Source organism: Frankliniella occidentalis, unplaced genomic scaffold, assembly GCF_000697945.3.
Source record: "Frankliniella occidentalis isolate FOCC.00 unplaced genomic scaffold, Focc_3.1 Scaffold10, whole genome shotgun sequence".
In the NCBI taxonomy this organism is placed as follows: Eukaryota; Metazoa; Arthropoda; class Insecta; order Thysanoptera; family Thripidae; genus Frankliniella; species Frankliniella occidentalis.
In genome coordinates, this window is record NW_026267140.1 from 661881 (window position 1) to 666921 (window position 5041).

Below are 5041 nucleotides of genomic sequence, written 5' to 3' on the forward strand. Positions count from 1 at the left end.
GCGAATTGGAGCTGAGTGCTTTGTCGCCAGCTTTGACACCTTGTCTACTAAGAGGTCCGTAAGTCGTCTGAGGAACATGAACCTCCCACCAGTTCCTCTGACGCTGCGACAGGCAGCTGAGAACCTGGACTTCTCTTATCTTGGTAAGTGAATTGTTTTGACGACACTTCAATATAACTGTAAAGTAAGATAAAAATTAATTTATTTGTTGAACAGGCGGGACACACAACATTTCCGCCAAGGCCTTGTGGGCAAACCAGTAAGGGAAGGTGGGGCCTATGTCCCTATTTGGAAAGTCTTCAGCAGGCAAAGTTTAGGCAATCTTGACTTTCTGAGTCAGTATGTCTCTATTGGACCTTCAGTCATAAGCAACCATTGAGAAACGCACAAAAATATAAGTGTCTTTTCAAAAATAATCTTCAGAAGTTTCCATGCATTTGGCCTTGTTGTAAGTAGAGTTTAAATGCCATCCTTTCTTCCCTTTTTCTTCATGGTATGACACTTCATCTTTCCAGGTTTTCCCATTTGCATATGCCATTATGACAGCCAAAATGACGACAGCACATGTGTCTGTCATTGAAAAGCTGAAAGAACTAGGGCTTTGTGCAAAAGTTGTGACGACAAACTGGGAACAGGCTGAGAAGAAGGCATGGAAGAGGGTGTTTTTAAGTATTACACTCTGGGAGTGCCTTTTCCATTACCAGTGTGTAAGTATTATTCAAAATTGGATTACATACTTTTAGAAATAATTCTGCCTTTATTCATAAGTCTTGGGAGTATGAGTATGAAGTTTTCAACATTACAGGTTATCTATAGACAGGCCAAGAAGAAGGGGTTGTTGCACCCCTTTAAAAAAGGGTGGCGACAATGAAGTGGCTCGCCTTCTGAAATTGGTTTTTGTCCTCCTTCGCCTTCCACCAAGAGAAATTAAGAAAAGATTTACAGCTATCAAAAGAGAGGCAGAAACCAGGCTGGAAGGGAGAATGGAGAGGAAAATGAACAAACTGTTCAAATACTTAGAAAACCAAATGGCTCGCCCGAACAACTCCTGAAGAACTCTCTGTCTTCGAGAAGAATGTAGTGGTGACGAAAGGTTTGGAGATTGTTAATGCCGGGATCAACGATCTCTTGCCCATTGAAGCCCCCTCCTTTCTGTATATTTCTTGGTAGGACACGTTATCTAATATTGCAGTTCATCCTCTTGGTACTAAACTGATATTTTTGATCTTTGACAGACTTGCTGAAGGATTTTGACAAAGAGATGTCTCATAAGCACGACGCGGCGGTACACCGTGGGTGGGTGTAGCGGGCCTTGGCGGTGGGGTGCTTCTCTGGAGGTCAATATAGTAACCCCCTCCTCCTACTGACCTGACGGGTCGCGCTGGCTTGCGCTGTGCGAGCGGCTTTGGCGCGCGCTGGCCCAGGTCGAATGTGAGTTATAGTCAGCCGGGCAGCCGCCGCAAGCTTATTTGCAGTTTTCCCCGCTCCCCCCTCATTTTCCCTCTTTCTCCCTCACCTTCCCTGTACTCTCCCTCTTTCTCTCTCTTCCTCCCCCTCCCTCTGTCGCCCCCCCCCCTCGCCCTGTTTCTCTTTTGTTTCTCTCGGACCATGAAGCAGGTCATTGTAGGGCCTGTCTCCGTCTTTGTCGCCCCCGCCGCACATCCCTCTCGCCAGGCCAGGCGTTGCCTTGTGGAAGGGGACCTACCGCAGCCCGTGCAACGCGCCTTTTGTGATGAGCTGTTAATGTGCGAGTGGTTTGTCGCGGAGAGAGGCGTGGCGAGGGCGGGGCGTGTGGAGAAACATATGAGGAGGGGGGAGGGGCGTTCTGCGGCACCCTTTAGTGCGCTGCATGTTGCACACGCAAGCGCCTTTTCACAGTTCGTTTGGGTTGGAGGTAAATACCCGCCGCGGTTCACACGCTCAGTAGCAAAGCCGCATACCTATCCGAGGGAGGGAGTTAGAGGGTGCGCGGTTCACATTCTTGAGCAGGGCAATTTGTAATACGCCAACAACTCTTCACATTTACACGTATCGAAAATATTTTTAAATATTTTCTTGGCGTTGTTATAGTTTTAGCGAAAACAACTTTTATTGACGTAAGACTGTCAGAACCCAAATATTTTTTATTTTTTTTAATGGGGTGGAGTTGATCAACTGTCTTTTGCATCACATGATCTTTCTAAATTAATTTTCGTCCTTTCAAAAACTACTTTGATTCAGGCACGGTGGTGCGAGTGCACGGGCGTGCTTTATTATGCGATATATCCAGATAGGTTTTGGAGACTCCACCAGGCGGCAGTATTAGTAGTAGTACATTCTCTGCACCTGGGTTCCCTGACATGAGGTCCATACTCGCCGCCCGGTGTCGCCTGGTGTATCCATCCTCGGGTACTGCCCGCCGACTGGTGTCGCACGGCGTTTCCAAAAGCATCACGACTGCGCAGGGGGAGGCTCGAGGCTCGGGCCGCCCGGTGGTAATTACCCGGCCGCAGCGCGGTGACGAGAAAGGTGATTCATTTCTCAATAAATTTGGCCGCCCGTCCCATTACCTCTTTTGTCAGGCGCTATATAATAGTCGTGTGTCCGCGACTCGTAAATGCGTGGCACAATGGCGGCAAAAGGAATCGTTTTGTTAGCTACGAACCGAGAGGAAGGGGGTTTATTGTTACTTATGTAGCGATATTTGCCGGCTGGATTGATAATTATTGAAGTACAGCCGGGGGGTAAAAAGGATGCCCAACCGTGCCCAACCCGAAACAAAGCAAGAACCTAAGGGAACGCCAAGAAAAACCGGGCCAAGTTTTCCCCAACAACCTTTTGGGGGGAAGAGAAGTGTAACCCGCCGGAAGCGTCGTGATAAGGATCGGCCTGCGGCTGCTGCTGCTTATGAAAATTCCACTTGACTAATTTTGTCTGCGTGGAACTTGGTTTAAAGTCGAGAACTGTTTTGGGACTGTTCCCAGCAGGGCCAGCGCGGCTGGGAGACTCCGCGCGTCAAGATTTTCGGTCCGGCAATAGTCCATCCCCGCTGTGAGATTGTTGTAGAGTATAACAAGCTCCATTCATATCCTGGAAGTGAACCGTTTGCATCCGGCGTTAGGACCGGGCAGAGCCATGGGCCGTTGTCGTCGGCCCCCCGCCCGCGTCGCTGCAAAGGGCTGCAGTCACACCCGACCGGGACGCCGCCTGTCTCCTTATCAACACATTCGGGGCCCGGGCTTGGCTAATGAGCTTCATTAACACACGTGGCGTGGCGGGGCGTGGCAGGTCTCGGTCAAAGGAACTGCAGGAGGAAGCGAATCTGAGAAGTTGGAAGCGGACCGGATTGGGTCTGGTCGGGCAGCGGGCGGAGCAGCAGCCGGCGGAGCAGCAGCGGGGTAACGTTCAAACCGTGTCGCCGTGCACCGGGCTGATAAAGGCGGAGAGGACACGTTTCTCTGGTTTTCTGTTCGCCCCAAGTTTCACGGGCGTTTTTTGTGCATGTCTATATCTGTTACACCTTGCGACAAAAATGGCACACAAACCACCATCTGTGACAACATCGTGCTATAACCTAATTAGGAAACGCCGCGTCTATTGAAATTTTTTAAAAGCATCGTGCAATTAAAGTTGACACGCGAGATGCAAATGCTAATAAAACATTGTCTGGCCACAGAGCGGGCTGAACGCGCCTTTATCGACGGACATGGCCACTCCATTAAATTATTGGGCAGTCGGACTGGGCAGGAGGCTACCGGGGCTTTGGGCACGGATGTCTTGTGAGGGAGGGGAGAAAAAAGGAGGGGGTGGGGCTGGCATTTAGCAGCTACTCGTAGGAACATTAAGCTACATCTGATGTATCTGTCCTTTTCTCTTTCTCGTAGGTATAGATAGAGCCTTTTACTTCCTCGGATCCTCCTCCTTCCCCATCAATTGAATGGCTATCTTTTCTACGTTTAGCGCTGGGAGAATTGAGTCGTTATGCTGCAACACGCCGGCCACAACTGTCTTTCATCACGGCGATCAAATAGCTATCAATAAGTCGCAACGACGAACGGTTCGGATGACTCATTCACATTGGGATTGTGGTTGGCCGCCTTTGGCCTTTCGGCTCACCGGCCTGCGGATGGGTGTCGGGCGAGATCCTGCGCGAGAGCTGTGGTGAGTGTTATGCAAATCGCTGTCGAGAAGGGTGGTCAATTTTAAATTAACATATTTTGTCTTTTCTTCAAGGCTGAAAATATAAATATCGAAAAGTGCACAGTTCTGCTTTTGGACGCGAAGGCTGTGCTACGACCGACGACCATATATTGCCAGGTAAGACCGAGGTGAGACGAACATGCTGCTGTCACATTTCCCACAGGCTGGTGTGAGCTGTGGGCCTAACGCTCTTGCTATTAAAACGCGCTCCCGTCGCCCCGTCGTGAGGGGTAGGCGAGGGGGTGGCAGCCATGATTGTCGAAATGACAGGCGGTGGATACAAATGATGGAAATTATCTCAAATATCGTGAGCTACGTGCATGACTGGGCCAGCCGTGGCGCCAGCGCTGTCGCCGCCAGGTCCCGTGTGTCGTCTTCCTGAATTCGGATGAGGCCGGGTGAGGGAAAGGGGGGGGGGAGAAGACCCCTCCTGAGGTGGGCACTGCGTGCACCCAAGGTTGGCAACCCGTTGTCCCCCCGCCCTCTCCCCCTCCCCAGGCATCCGCCCGAGGAAACTGCGACTCATCGGGGTTAACGACGACGCTCCGCAAGGCTTGCGTTCGAAAATGGAGCGTAATTTTGTTTTCCGGGGTTGGCAGTCCTGCTGAGCGGGACGCAACCCGGATAATTACTAACTGGCTGCAGCATTTTACGCCTGTTTACGTCCTAATCCCCGTCGGGGGAGGGGAGCAGGAGGAGGAGGAGGAGGGCGTTGTCATCATCAGTGTCATCACCGCGGTAGGCGGGGGGCGCGCGCCCACCCGGCCTGCGGGCGGAGAGGACTTTAACGACACATCTCTCGCGGTGCAATCGTTTTGCTGGAAAAGTACGTACCGAATGTAAATGCAGCGCGAACCGCGCG

General features: G+C 51.1%; 1 protein-coding gene and 1 long non-coding RNA gene across 3 annotated transcripts in view; one reads left to right on the top strand and one right to left on the bottom strand.

The window, feature by feature from the left end:
• LOC113203988 (uncharacterized protein DDB_G0271670-like) overlaps positions 1-5041 on the bottom strand; it is a 33569-nt gene that overhangs the window by 19099 nt on the left and 9429 nt on the right. The window lies entirely within an intron of this gene.
• The window catches only part of LOC113203985 (uncharacterized), a 10492-nt gene continuing 5982 nt past the window's right edge, over positions 532-5041 (top strand). The window contains exons 1-5 of the long non-coding RNA XR_003303270.2: positions 532-707; positions 806-1166; positions 1236-1431; positions 3940-4140; positions 4213-4296. This is a non-coding gene — a long non-coding RNA (uncharacterized LOC113203985). The remainder of the gene's footprint in view (positions 708-805; positions 1167-1235; positions 1432-3939; positions 4141-4212; positions 4297-5041) is intronic.